At 47.8% G+C, this 15,567-nt stretch overlaps 1 protein-coding gene across 2 annotated transcripts in view; it reads right to left on the bottom strand.

Annotated features, from left to right (window-relative positions):
* Positions 1-15,567, bottom strand: part of LOC134932586 (transcriptional regulator QRICH1-like) — a 146,602-nt gene that overhangs the window by 16,707 nt on the left and 114,328 nt on the right. The gene's annotated exons all lie outside the window — the stretch shown is intronic.

Consider the following 15,567-nt stretch of genomic DNA (forward strand, 5'->3'; position numbering starts at 1 on the left):
TTCTCACTGAGATCAATCATTCACAGAATTCATGAGATTAATATTATCTAGGAGTACAGAGGCAGCATGTACTCCGAGAAATAGGAGAGTCCCAACAGCAAATGGTTTAGCTTGAGGAAAAATGATTAGCTTATCTCTTAAGGGCTATTTGTACCGGGCGTCCCCGGTAAGATCCAGTAATGCCCTTTTGATGGATAAATGATTCTAGCAGACTGCCCTAATGGGAGCTATTCCCGTATGCTGGGAAATAGCTCTGCTTTAACCGGCTTTATTTCCAGGGATCTCCCGTGAGCTGGTAGAAATCCTTTAAAGTGCCCACTTACGTGCAGTTAGGAGTAACAGGTCCCTTGCCGTTAATTGCTTAATTAGCAGAGCAGAAAGTACTTGCCGTGCAGCGAAGTTTTTCCAGAATGGGCAGGTGTGAAGAGATGAATGAGCACACTGGAGCTGAAGTGTCCGTGCTCGGCAACCGCCGCTGGCAGCAGGGGAAAGCCGCTCAGTGAGAAGCGCTGATCGGAGCCGTCCGTAGTGGATGCTTGAAATGCCGGAGTTCAATGGGTCAGCAATCAGAGGGATGGTGGGAGGAGCCTAACGCGTTTCGTCACGATTACGTGACTTTTTCAAAGGAATATCCCCTCCCTAGTGTGTCCAGACTTTTATAGTGATCATAAATTGAAACCAGGTGCAGTTCATATAAGATAGACAAATGATGATTAGAAGATAAGAGTCAGCTCTCCAAACCATGGATTTTATAATTATTCAAGGTGCATACCCAGAAAATTTATTTGAATCCATTAACAAACAATCATTTATTATATAAACAAACTAAATAATAAATAAGACAAGACATATATTATATAACATAAAAATAAATAAAATAAATTTGCAGACTAAAATCGGCTGCAGATACTGGGTAACAGATCAGCATATCGCGAGATAAATTACTGGTGTTACACAGTATGGGGTCTGTAACCTATATAGAAGTTATCATGAGGCAACTGATGACTACAATAAAAACGAATTAGATTCGGACTAATATCCTAATTATCCAAGTAATGGATCTTTGCATTAGTGGTTTATATTTATATATATTAATCCTTACCAATAATTCATATACAAATAAAACAAATATATAAAGTCAGAAAATTAAAATAGGGTGAAGTTAGATAGTTAGTCCAAATTCCCCTATAATTAATTATCAATATTGTTGATGAATTTCTATATTTCTAATTGATGTATTACATAAAAAGTAAAAATAATAATAATAATATAGCCTAGGGAAAAGAGAGAAGAGGGAAACGGTGGGATAGGGAACAATGGTCCCCCCAAATTACTGTGGTTTAATCTATGACTAAGGATCAAATTCAATGGTTTCATTGAGACCATTTGGAAAAAGAGTTCTTAGTTTATGGATCCAGAAGTTTTCACGTTGGCAAAGTTTCCTGTATCTATCACCTCCTCTTGGAGTGGAAGAAATCGCTTCTATCCCTATAAGATGGATGTCTTGCGGATTTCTTTGATGAAATTCGGCAAAATGTCTGGAGACACTATGGAAGAGATGCCCCCTGAGAATATTCCGTCTATGCTCCAGGAACCTAATTTTTAATTTGCGGGTTGTGCGTCCCACATACATAAGTTGACAGCTGCATTTTAGTATATATATAACATAAATGCTGTTACAATTAATATAAGAATTAATATTAAACGGTATATTATCTGTTGAAAAAAAAGTTTTAGTTTTGTTCTGTATGTAGTCACAGGTTATGCAGTGGTTAGAACAACATTTAAAGCACCCTTTAACTTTAGTTAACCAGAGTGAAGAATTGGGAACAGTGTTTGGTTGTCCTGCAACTCTTTTATCTACGAAAAAGCTAGGGGCAAGTTGTTGTTGCAAACTAGCAGAACGTTTAAAGATGATTGATGGTTTTTCACCAATTTCTGTCTTTAGGATTGGGTCGGTTAACAAAATTGAAAAGTTACTAGAGATAATGTTCCTAATTTTTAGAGAAGAGTTATTATATTGTGAAACAAAGTGGGGTTGATCCTGTTTAAATTTGGAGGTATCCTGTTTATAGTGTAGAAGCTCTTCTCTATCAATGTGATTCACACGTGTGCGGGCTTCTTGAATCAGCTCTAGAGGATAACCCTTTTTACACAGAGATTGAGATAATTCGTCAGCTTGAACTGTATACTGATGATATTCACTACAATTGCGCCTAATGCGTCGTAGCTGGCCATAAGGGATGTTCCTGATCCAAGGCTTGTGATGAGAACTATCAAAAGGCAGAAAATTATATTTGTCTACTTCTTTTCTAAATGTTTTGGTTGAAATAGCTCCATCTACTATAGTGAGGGAGATATCGAGGAAGGAGATGGAGGACCTATCTGTGGTGCAAGTGAAGGACAAATTAAAATCATTATTGTTCAAAAGGGAAGTGAAATCTGGCAAAAGATCAATATCTCCATCAAAAATGAAAAAAAGGTCATCTCTGTCTGGAAGAGAAGCTGGTAAGGTCGATTTGAAAAATCGGCATGGGGGGACGTCTTGAAACTACAGCTTGTATCTATGGGACACTATTTGCAAAACCCATGGGTCCAGGCCAGATTGAGCCCAGATCTGACTGAAAAGTTTCAGACATGCTCCCACCCGAGCGGACTCCCCTTCCTCTTCCTCTACCTGCAAAGAAGAGGGAACCTTTGGCCTTTTTGTATTTGTTGGGCCGAAAGGACTGCATCTGAGAGTGATGTGTTTTTTTCGCCGGTGCAGGAGCATAAGGCAAGAATGTTAACTCACCTGCGGTAGCCGCAGAGACCAACGCATCCAGCCCATCTCCAAACAAGGCCTCACCTTTATACGGGAGAACCTCCATATTTCTTTTGGAATCTGCATCAGCATTCCACTGGTGAATCCACAACGCCCTCCGAGCCGAGACCGCCATGGTAGCGGCTTTTGAACCTAAAAGCCCAATATCCTTCATGGCTTCTAGCATGTATGCAACAGCGTCTTTGATATGACCTAACTTTAGGAGAATCTCATCTCTATCTATCGTGTCAATTTCAGATGACAAGTTATCTGACCATTTTTCGATAGCCCTACTCACCCACGCGCAAGCAATGGTGGGCCTTAGTAACGTACCATTGGCCACATAAATAGATTTTAACGTAGTCTCCAACTTGCGGTCTTGCCAGCTCCTTTAGTGAAGCCGTCCCAGATGCAGGGAGAATCACCTTTTTTGTTAACCGTGACAGGGCACTGTCTAAAACTGGGGGTGACTCCCACCTTTTCCTGTCCTCTGCCGGGAAAGGATAAGCAACCTGAATCATTTTGGGAATCTGAAAAAGGGATTTTACTTACCGGTAAATAAGAATTTACTTACCGATAATTCTATTTCTCGTAGTCCGTAGTGGATGCTGGGGACTCCGTCAGGACCATGGGGAATAGCAGCTCCGCAGGAGACAGGGCACAAAAATAAAGCTTTAGGATTAGGTGGTGTGTACTGGCTCCTCCCCCTATGACCCTCCTCCAAGCCTCAGTTAGGATACTGTGCCCGGACGAGCGTACACAATAAGGAAGGATATTGAATCCCGGGTAAGACTCATACCAGCCACACCAATCACACCGTATAACTTGTGATCTGAACCCAGTTAACAGTATGACAAACGTAGGAGCCTCTGAACAGACGGCTCACAACAATAACAACCCGAATTTGTTTGTAACAATAACTATGTACAAGTATTGCAGACAATCCGCACTTGGGATGGGCGCCCAGCATCCACTACGGACTACGAGAAATAGAATTATCGGTAAGTAAATTCTTATTTTCTCTAACGTCCTAAGTGGATGCTGGGGACTCCGTCAGGACCATGGGGATTATACCAAAGCTCCCAAACGAGCGGGAGAGTGCGGATGACTGCAGCACCGAATGAGAGAACTCAAGGTCCTCCTCAGCCAGGGTATCAAATTTGTAGAATTTTGCAAACGTGTTTGCCCCTGACCAAGTAGCAGCTCGGCAGAGTTGTAATGCCGAGACCCCCCGGGCAGCCGCCCAGGATGAGCCCACTTTCCTTGTGGAATGGGCCTTGACAGATTTAGGTTGTGGCAAGCCTGCCACAGAATGTGCAAGTTGAATTGTGCTACAAATCCAACGAGCAATCGTCTGCTTAGACGCAGGAGCACCCATCTTGTTGGGTGCATACAATATAAACAGTGAGTCAGACTTTCTGACTCCCGCCGTTCTTGAAATATATATTTTCAATGCCCGGACCACGTCCAACAACTTGGAATCCTCCAAATCGTTAGTAGCCGCAGGCACCACAATAGGCTGGTTCAGGTGAAACGCTGACACCACCTTAGGCAGAAAATGAGGACGCGTCCGCAGTTCTGCCCTGTCCGTATGGAAAATCAGATATGGGCTCTTATATGATAAAGCCGCCAATTCTGATACTCTCCTGGCTGAAGCCAGGGCCAGTAGCATGGTTACTTTCCATGTAAGATACTTCAACTCCACCGATTTGAGCGGCTCAAACCAATGGGATTTGAGAAAATCCAAGACTACATTAAGATCCCACGGTGCCACTGGGGGCACAACCGGGGGCTGTATATGTAGTACTCCTTTTACAAAAGTCTGGACTTCAGGAACTGAAGCCAATTCTTTCTGGAAGAAAATCGACAGGGCCGAAATTTGAACCTTAATGGACCCCAATTTGAGGCCCATAGACAATCCTGTTTGCAGGAAATGTAGGAATCGACCCAGTTGAAATTCCTCCGTGGGGGCCTTCCTGGCCTCACACCACGCAACATATTTTCTCCAAATGCGGTGATAATGTTGTGCAGTCACCTCCTTCCTGGCTTTTACCAGTGTAGGAATGACCTCTTCCGGAATGCCTTTTTCCCTTAGAATTCGGCGTTCAACCGCCATGCCGTCAAACGCAGCCGCGGTAAGTCTTGGTATAATTCTCAGTACTTTTGGTATGAGAGGCAGAGGAGGGAACACATACACTGACTGGAACACCAACGGTGTTACCAGAGCGTCCACAGCTATTGCCTGAGGGTCTCTTGACCTGGCGCAATACCTGTCCAGTTTTTTGTTGAGGCGGGACGCCATCATATCCACCATTGGTTTTTTCCAACGGTTCACAATCATGTGGAAGACTTCTGGATGAAGTCCCCACTCTCCCGGGTGTAGATCGTGTCTGCTGAGGAAGTCTGCTTCCCAGTTGTCCACTCCCGGAATGAATACTGCTGACAGTGCTATCACATGATCTTCCGCCCAGCGAAGAATCCTTGCAGCTTCTGCCATTGCTGTCCTGCTTCTTGTGCCGCCCTGTCTGTTTACGTGGGCGACTGCCGTGATGTTGTCCGACTGGATCAACACCGGCTGACCCTGAAGCAGGGGTTTTGCCAGACTTAGAGCATTGTAAATCGCTCTTAGCTCCAGTATATTTATGTGAAGAGACATCTCCAGGCTTGACCATACTCCCTGGAAGTTTCTTCCCTGTGTGACCGCACCCCAGCCTCTCAGACTGGCATCCGTGGTCACCAGGACCCAGTCCTGTATGCCGAATCTGCGGCCCTCTAACAGATGAGCACTCTGCAACCACCACAGAAGAGACACCCTTGTCCGTGGTGATAAGGTTATCCGCTGATGCATCTGCAGATGTGATCCGGACCATTTGTCCAGCAGATCCCACTGAAAAGTTCGTGCGTGGAATCTGCCGAATGGAATCGCTTCGTAAGAAGCCACCATCTTTCCCAGGACTCTTGTGCATTGATGCACAGACACTTTCCCTGGTTTTAGGAGGTTCCTGACAAGTTCGGATAACTCCCTGGCTTTCTCCTCCGGAAGAAACACCTTTTTCTGAACCGTGTCCAGAATCATTCCCAGGAACAGCAGACGTGTCGTCGGGGTCAACTGAGATTTTGGAAAATTCAGAATCCACCCGTGTTGTTGCAGCACTAGTTGGGTTAGTGCTACTCCGTCCTCCAGCTGTTCTCTGGACCTTGCCCTTATCAGGAGATCGTCCAAGTAAGGGATAATTAATACGCCTCTTCTTCGCAGAAGAATCATCATTTCGGCCATTACCTTGGTAAAGACCCGAGGTGCCGTGGACAATCCAAACGGCAGCGTCTGAAACTGATAATGACAGTTTTGCACCACGAACCTGAGGTACCCTTGATGTGAAGGGCAAATTGGGACATGCAGGTAAGCATCCTTTATGTCCAGGGACACCATAAAGTCCCCTTCTTCCAGATTCGCTATCACTGCTCTGAGTGACTCCATCTTGAACTTGAATTTTTGTATGTACAGGTTCAAAGATTTCAGATTTAGAATAGGTCTTACCGAGCCGTCCGGCTTCGGTACCACAAATAGCGTGGAGTAATACCCCTTTCCCTGTTGTAGGAGGGGTACCTTGACTATCACCTGCTGAGAAAACAGCTTGTGAATGGCTTCCAATACCGTCGCCCTGTCTGAGGGAGACGTTGGCAAAGCAGACTTTAGGAACCTGCGAGGGGGAGACTTCTCGAATTCCAACCTGTAACCCTGAGATACTACCTGCAGGATCCAGGGGTCCACCTGTGAGCAAGCCCACTGTGCGCTGAAATTCTTGAGTCGACCCCCCACCGCTCCTGAGTCCGCTTGTAAGGCCCCAGCGTCATGCTGAGGGCTTTGCAGAACCCTGAGAGGGCTTCTGTTCCTGGGCAGGGGCTGCTTGCTGCCCTCTCTTACCCCTTCCTCTGCCCCGAGGCAGATATGACTGTCCTTTTGTCCGCTTGTTCTTATAGGACCGAAAGGACTGCGGCTGAAAAGACGGTGTCTTTTTCTGTTGGGAGGGGGTCTGAGGTAAAAAGGTGGATTTTCCGGCAGTTGCCGTGGCCACCAGATCCGATAGACCGACGCCAAATAATTCCTCCCCTTTATACGGCAATACTTCCATATGTCGTTTGGAATCCGCATCACCTGACCACTGTCGCGTCCATAAACTCCTTCTGGCAGATATGGACATCGCATTTACTCTCGATGCCAGAGTGCAAATATCTCTCTGAGCATCTCGCATATAAAGGAAAGCATCCTTTAATTGCTCTATAGTCAATAAAATACTGTCCCTATCCAGGGTATCAATATTTTCAGTCAGGGAATCCAACCAGACGACCCCAGCACTGCACATCCAGGCTGAGGCGATGGCTGGTCGCAGTATAACACCAGTATGTGTGTATATACTTTTTAGGGTAGTTTCCATTCTCCTATCAGCTGGATCCCTGAGGGCGGCCGTATCAGGAGACGGTAACGCCACTTGTTTTGATAAGCGTGTGAGCGCCTTATCCACCCTAGGGGGTGTTTCCCAGCGCGCCCTAACCTCTGGCGGGAAAGGGTATAATGCTAATAACTTTTTTGAAATTAGCACTTTTCTATCTGGGTTAACCCACGCTTCATCACATACATCATTTAATTCCTCTGATTCTGGAAAAACTACAGGTAGTTTTTTCACCCCCCACCTAATACCCCTTTTTGTGGTACTTGCAGTATCAGAGATATGCAAAGCCTCCTTCATTGCCGTGATCATATAACGTGTGGCCCTTCTTGAAAATACGTTTGTTTCATCACCGTCGACACTAGATTCAGTGTCTGTGTCTGGGTCTGTGTCGACCGACTGAGGTAAAGGGCGCTTTACAGCCCCTGACGGTGTCTGAGACGCCTGGGCAGGTACTAACTGGTTTGCCGGCCGTCTCATGTCGTCAACTGATTTTTGTAATGTGCTGACATTATCACGTAATTCCATAAACAAAGCCATCCATTCCGGTGTCGACTCCCTGGGGGGTGACATCACCATTATCGGCAATTGCTCTGCCTCCACACCAACATCGTCCTCATACATGTCGACACACACGTACCGACACACAGCAGGCACACAGGGAATGCTCTTATCGAAGACAGGACCCCACTAGCCCTTTGGGGAGACAGAGGGAGAGTTTGCCAGCACACACCCAAGCGCTATAATATATATGGGAACAACCTTATATAAGTGTTGTTCCTTATAGCAGCTTAAATATATCAAAATATCGCCAAAAAATGCCCCCCCTCTCTGTTTTACCCTGTTTCTGTAGTGCAGTGCAGGGGAGAGTCCTGGGAGCCTTCCTCACAGCGGAGCTGAGCAGGAAAATGTCGCTGTGTGCTGAGGAGAATAAGCCCCGCCCCCTATTTCGGCGGGCTTTTCTCCCGGAGTTTTAGATATCTGGCATGGGTTAAATACATACATATAGCCTCAATGGCTATATGTGATGTATTCTTTTGCCATAAAGGTATTAAATATTGCTGCCCAGGGCGCCCCCAGCAGCGCCCTGCACCCTCCGTGACCGCTTGGTGTGAAGTGTGTGACAACAATGGCGCACAGCTGCAGTGCTGTGCGCTACCTTCATGAAGACTGAAGAGCCTTCTGCCGCCTGTTTCCGGACCTTCAATCTTCAGCATCTGTAAGGGGGGTCGGCGGCGCGGCTCCGGGACGAACCCCAGGGTGAGACCTGTGTTCCGACTCCCTCTGGAGCTAATGGTGTCCAGTAGCCTAAGAATCCAATCCATCCTGCACGCAAGTGAGTTGAAATTCTCTCCCCTAAGTCCCTCGATGCAGTGAGCCTGTTGCCAGCAGGACTCACTGAAAATAAAAAACCTAAAAACTTTTTCTAAGCAGCTCTTTAGGAGAGCCACCTAGATTGCACCCTGCTCGGACGGGCACAAAAACCTAACTGAGGCTTGGAGGAGGGTCATAGGGGGAGGAGCCAGTACACACCACCTAATCCTAAAGCTTTATTTTTGTGCCCTGTCTCCTGCGGAGCCGCTATTCCCCATGGTCCTGACGGAGTCCCCAGCATCCACTTAGGACGTTAGAGAAAATCTATTTCTCGTAGTCCGTAGAGGATGCTGGGACTCCGTAAGGACCATGGGGGTATAGACGGGCTCCGCAGGAGATAGGGCACTTTAAGAAAGCTTTGGATTCTGGGTGTGCACTGGCTCCTCCCTCTATGCCCCTCCTCCAGACCTCAGTTAGGGAAACTGTGCCCATAGGAGATGGACAGTACGAAGAAGGATTTTTGTAAATCTAAGGGCGAGATTCAGACCAGCCACACCAATCACACCGTAAAATTGTGATAAACTACCCAGTTAACAGTATGAACAACAACATAGCCTCGGTCCAACCAATAAAACTACAACATAACCCTTATGTAAGCCATAACTATATACAAGTCATGCAGAAGAAGTCCGCACTTGGGACGGGCACCCAGCATCCTCTACGGACTACGAGAAAAAGATTTACCGGTAAGTAAAATCCTATTTTCTCTAACGTCCTAGAGGATGCTGGGACTCCGTAAGTACCATGGGGATTATACCAAAGCTCCCAAACGGGAGGGAGAGTGCGGATGACACTGCAGCACCGATTGAGCAAACCTCCTCAGCCAGGGTATCAAACTTATAGAACTTCGCAAAGGTGTTTGACCCCGACCAAGTAGCTGCTCGGCACAACTGTAATGCCGAGACCCCTCGGGCAGCCGCCCAAGAAGAGCCCACCTTCCTAGTGGAATGGGCCTTAACCAATTTAGGCAATGGCAATCCTGCCGTAGAATGCGCCTGCTGAATCGTGTTACAGATCCAGCGAGCAATAGTCTGCTTTGAAGCAGGAGCGCCAACCTTGTTGGCCGCATACAGAACAAACAGAGCCTCAGTCTTCCTGATCCTAGCTGTTCTGGTCACATAAATCTTCAAAGCCCTGACCACATCCAGGGACTCGGAATCCTTCAAGTCCCGTGAAGCCACAGGCACGACAATAGGTTGGTTCATATGAAAAGATGAGACCACTTTTCGCAGAAATTGAGGACGAGTCCTCAACTCTGCCCTATCCACGTGAAAAACCAGGTATGGGCTTTTATGTGATAAAGCCGCCAATTCTGAAACACGCCTTGCCGAAGCTAATGCCAACAACATAACCACTTTCCAAGTGAGGTATTTCAACTCCACTGTTTTGAGTGGTTCAAACCAAGGGGACTTGAGGAAACGTAATACCACGTTAAGATCCCAAGGCGCCACCGGAGGTACAAAAGGAGGCTGAATATGCAGCACCCCCTTAACAAAAGTCTGTACTTCAGGAAGAGAGGCCAATTCTCTTTGAAAAAAAATGGATAAGGCCAAAATTTGGACCTTTATGGACCCTAGTTTAAGGCCCAATATCACTCCTGTTTGAAGGAAGTGATGTAGACGGCCCAAATGCAACTCCTCCGTAGGAGCAGCTCCACACCAAGAAACATATTTTCTCCATATACGGTGATAATGTTTCGATGTCACGTCCTTCCTAGCCTTGATCAGGGTAGGAATGACCTCTTCCGGAATCCCTTTTTCCGCTAGGATCCGGCGTTCAACCGCCATGCCGTCAAACGCAGCCGCTGTAAGTCTTGGAACAGACAGGGCCCCTGCTGCAGCAGGTCCTGCCTTAGAGGAAGAGGCCACGGATCATCTGTGAGCAACTCTTGCAGCTCCGGGTACCAAGTCCTCCGTGGCCAATCTGGAACAATGAGGATTGTTCTGACCCTGCTTATTCTTATTATTCTCAACAGCTTGGGTATGAGAGGTAGAGGAGGAAACACATAGACCGATCTGAACCCCCAAGGTGTCACCAGAGCGTCTACCGCTACCGCCTGAGGGTCTCTTGACCTGGCGCAATACCGCTTTAGCTTTTTGTTGAGACGGGATGCCATCATGTCTATCTGAGGCAGTCCCCACCGACCCGTGATCTGTGCGAAGACTTCTTGATGAAGTCCCCACTCTCCCGGATGCAGGTCGTGCCTGCTGAGGAAGTCCGCCTCCCAGTTGTCCACCCCCGGGATGAACACTGCTGATAGTGCGCTTACATGGCCTTCCGCCCAGCATAGAATCCTGGTCGCTTCTGCCATGTCCACTCTGCTCCTTGTTCCGCCTTGGCGGTTTACATGAGCCACTGCCGTGACATTGTCCGACTGAATCAGAACCGGTTTGTCCCAAAGCAATTCCTCCGCCTGACGTAGGGCGTTGTATATGGCCCTCAACTCCAGGACGTTGATGTTGAGACAAGTCTCTAGATTTGACCAGAGACCTTGGAAATTTCTTCCTAGCGTGACCGCTCCCCAGCCTCGGAGGCTTGCGTCCGTGGTCACCAGGACCCAGTCCTGAATGCCGAACCTGCGACCCTCTAGTAGGTGAGCACTGTGTAGCCACCACAGGAAAGATACCCTGGTCCTGGGAGACAGAGTTATCCTTTGATGCATTTGTAAATGGGACCCGGACCATTTGTCCAATAGGTCCCATTGAAAGGTCCTCGCATGGAACCTGCTGAAGGGGATGGCCTCGTATGAAGCCATCATCTTCCCCAGAACCCGTGTGCAATGGATGCACTGAAACCTTTTTTGGCTTCAATAGGTTCCTGACCAGGGCTATGAGCTCCTGAACCTTTTCCATCGGAAGAAAAACCCTCTTCTGGTCTGTGTCTAGAATCAGGCCCAAAAAGGTCAGACGCGTTGCAGGGACTAGCTGGGACTTCGGTATATTGAGAATCCAGCCGTGCATTTGCAACGTCTTCATGGACAGAGACACGCTGTCCAGTAACTTCTCCCGAGATCTCGCCTTTATGAGGAGATCGTCCAAGTATGGGATAATTGTGACACCCTGCTTGCGCAGGAGCACCATCATTTCCGCCATTACCTTGGTGAAAATTCTCGGGGCCGTGGAAAGCCCAAACGGCAACGTCTGAAATTGGTAGTGACAGTCCTGTACTGCAAATCTCAGGAAAGCCTGGTGAGGGGGGAAAATCGGAACATGACGGTATGCATCCTTTATGTCCAGGGACACAATCCAATTCCCCCCCCCCCCCCCCCCCTCCAGGCTGGCGATGACCGCCCTGAGTGATTCCATTTTGAACTTGAATCTCTTCAAGTACAGGTTCAGGGATTTTAGATTTAAAATGGGTCTGACCGAACCGTCCAGTTTCGGGACCACAAACAGGGTTGAGTAATATACCTCTCCTTGTTGGAGATGAGGAACTTTGACTATCACCTGTTGAATATACAATTTTTGGATTGCAGCTAACACTAGCTCCCTCTCTGACGGGGAAGTCGGCAGAGCCGATTTGAAAAACCGGCGAGGAGGCATGTCTTCGAATTCCAGTCTGTATCCCTGAGAAACAATCTCTAATGCCCAGGGATCCACCTGCGAGTGAACCCAGACGTGGCTGAAAAATCGAAGACGTGCCCCCACTTGATCTGCCTCCCCTCGGGAAGCTCCAGCGTCATGCGGTGGACTTTGCCGATGCAGGGGAGGACTTCTGCTCCTGGGGACTAGCTGCGTGCAGCTTTTTTCCCTTGCCTTTACCTCTGGCAATAAAGGACGATCCCCGTACCTTCTTGCTCTTATTGGAACGAAAGGACTGCATCTGATAATGGGGTACCTTCTTAGCATGCTGCTGGGGAACATAAGGTAAAAAATTCAATTTACCGGCCGTAGCAGTAGAGACCAGGTCCGAGAGGCCGTCTCCAAACAACTCCTCCCCCTTGTAAGGCAATGACTCCATATGCCGCTTTGAGTCGGCGTCTCCCGTCCACTGTCGGGTCCACAAGAGTCGCCTAGCAGAAATAGACATAGCGTTCATTCTGGAGCTTAGTAAACAAATATCTCTTTGTGCATCTCTCATATACAAGGTAGCATCTCCGATATGCTCTATGGTCATTAAAATGGCATCCCTATCTAAGGTGTCAAGCTCCGTAGATAAGGAATCTGCCCATGCCACGACAGCACTACAAACCCAGGCCGACGCCATAGCCGGTCTAACAATAGTACCTGAATGTGTGTAAATGTGCTTCATGGTAATTTCCTGCTTGCGATCAGCAGGATCCTTGAGGGAAGCTGTATCCTGAGAAGGTAGTGCCACCTTCTTGGATAAGCGTGTCAGCGCCTTGTCTACTTTAGGCGAAGATTCCCATCGTATCCTATCCTTTTGTGGAAAGGGATACGCCATAAGAATCCTTTTGGGAACTTGTAGTCTCCTATCTGGAGATTCCCAAGCCTTTTCGCACAATTCGCTTAGCTCAAATGAGGACGGAAAAGTGACCTCAGGCTTTTTCCCTTTATACATGTGTACCCTCGTGTCAGGGACAGGGGGTTCCTCAGTGATATGCAAAACCTCTTTAATGGCAATAATCATGTAACGAATACCCTTTGCCACCTTCGGCTGTAATTTTGCATCTTCATAGTCGACACTAGAGTCAGTATCTGTATCGGTATCTGTGTCATCGACCTGGGATATGGAGCGCTTTTGAGACCCCGAAGGTCCTGGCGCCACAGGGACAGGCATGGTCTGGCTACCTGACTGATCCCTAGCTTCAGCCTTGTCTAACCTTTTATGCAGTAAAATTTACATTTGCATTTAAGACATTCAGCATATCCACCCAGTCCGGTGTCGGCGTTGCCGACGGCGACCTGACATTCAAGCACTCCCCCTCCACATTAAGCGAGCCTTCCTCGTCAAACATGTCGACACACGCGTACCGACACACTTCACCCACACAGGGAAACTCTTTTTCTGAAGACAGTATCCCCTTTAAGGCCCTTTGGAGAGACAGAGTGAGAGTATGCCAGCACACACCCCAGCGCTATACCCCAGTAGCGCTGTGTAGTAATAAAACGCCAATTATGTGCCCCCTCTCCTTCAAAACCCCCTTTCACCGTGTGTGAAGCAGGGGAGAGTCCGGGGAGCTTCCTCTCAGCGGTGCTGTGGAGAGAAAATGGCGCTGGTGAGTGCTGAGGGAGAAGCCCCGCCCCCTCGGCGACGGGCTTCTGTCCCGCTCAAAGTTATTAAAAAATGGCGGGGGCTCTTTTATATACATGTACAGTGCCCACCTGTACATGTATATAGTCTTTTGCCATCAGAGAGGTGTTTATACTGCTGCCCAGGGCGCCCCCCCTGCGCCCTGCACCCTTACAGTGACCGGAGTGTGTGAGGTGTGTGGAGCAATGACGCACAGCTGCAGTGCTGTGCGTTACCTCAGTGAAGCTCTGAAGGCTTCTGCCGCCTGACGTCTTCTGACTTCTTTTCTTCTGGCTCTGTGAGGAGAACGGCGGCGCGGCTCTGGGAGTGAACGCCCAGGACGAACCTGTGTTCACCCCCTCTGGAGCTAATGGTGTCCAGTAGCCGAGGAAGCAGAGCCTATCATTTAAGTAGGTCTGCCCCTCTCTCCTCAGTCCCTCGATGCAGGGAGCCTGTTGCCAGCAGTGCTCCCTGTAAAAAATAGAGAAAAAATCCAAACAAAAATGCTTTCTAGGCAGAGAACTCAGGGGAGCTCCCTGCAGTGCACCCATTTCCCTCTGGGCACAGTGTAAAACTGAGGTCTGGAGGAGGGGCATAGAGGGAGGAGCCAGTGCACACCCAGAATCCAAAGCTTTCTTAAAGTGCCCTATCTCCTGCGGAGCCAGTCTATTCCCCCATGGTCCTTACGGAGTCCCAGCATCCTCTAGGACGTTAGAGAAATTTCTTTTCAGGGTTTACCCAAATTCCCTCAAAGAGAGTATTTAGCTCGTGAGAAGGAGGGCAAGTTACATTAATTTTCTTTTCTTTATAAAAATAAGCCTTCTCCTGAGGTACAGGAGGGGCTTCCGTAACTTCCAAAACCTCCCTTATAGCAACAATCATGAATTGAATGCTTTTTGCCAATTTAGGATCTATTTCCCTGGAATCACTAGTGTCAACACAGGAAGCAGAGTCTGTGTCGGTATCAATTTGTACTATTTCTGCAAATGGTCTTTTATGTGACCCAGAGGGGTCGCCTGCGGATGAAAAAGCAGAACCACTAAAAATCACATTTTCCACTGATATTCTCCAGTTTTCTGCACAAGACTCAGACTTATCTAATCTCTTACAGATATGATTCACACTATCACGTAATTCTTTCACCCATTCAGGCTCATGGTGTGCCGGCAGTGCCACCACATTACAACTCTGTGTCCCTAAAATGGCTCCCTCAGGGGAAGAGCTCCCTGCCTCAGACATGCCACACATGTGCACATCCACACCACAGACACTCCGGGACTTATAGGGGACAGACCCACAGTAAAATCTGTCAAAAGGACACAATTAGGATTTGCCAGATCACAACCCAGCGCCAGTGATAAATATTCTGTGAAACACAATATGCCCACAGACCTGTAGCGCTTTTATAATGATAATTTCACACTATAGCACCAAATTACACTGTGCCCCCCCCGTTTTACACCCTGATACTTGGTTCAGAAGTGGAGGAGGACCAGCGTTCTTCTCTGCAGCCTGGAATGAGAGAAAATGGCGCTGAGCAGTGTGCTGGCTGCCTGAGGAGGAAGCCCCGCCCCCGTAATGGCGCGTTTCCCCTCAGATTTTTCAATAGTAATATTTATACTAGCAGGGGTAGGACTGTGCCTCAGCAACTTATGTCCCTGTGTCTGACAGTTATTAATAGGTTTCATGCTGCCCATAATATATATAAAACAGTGACCGGATGATATATCGGAATACTCGACGCCACTT

Source organism: Pseudophryne corroboree, chromosome 6, assembly GCF_028390025.1.
Source record: "Pseudophryne corroboree isolate aPseCor3 chromosome 6, aPseCor3.hap2, whole genome shotgun sequence".
NCBI lineage: Eukaryota > Metazoa > Chordata > Amphibia > Anura > Myobatrachidae > Pseudophryne > Pseudophryne corroboree.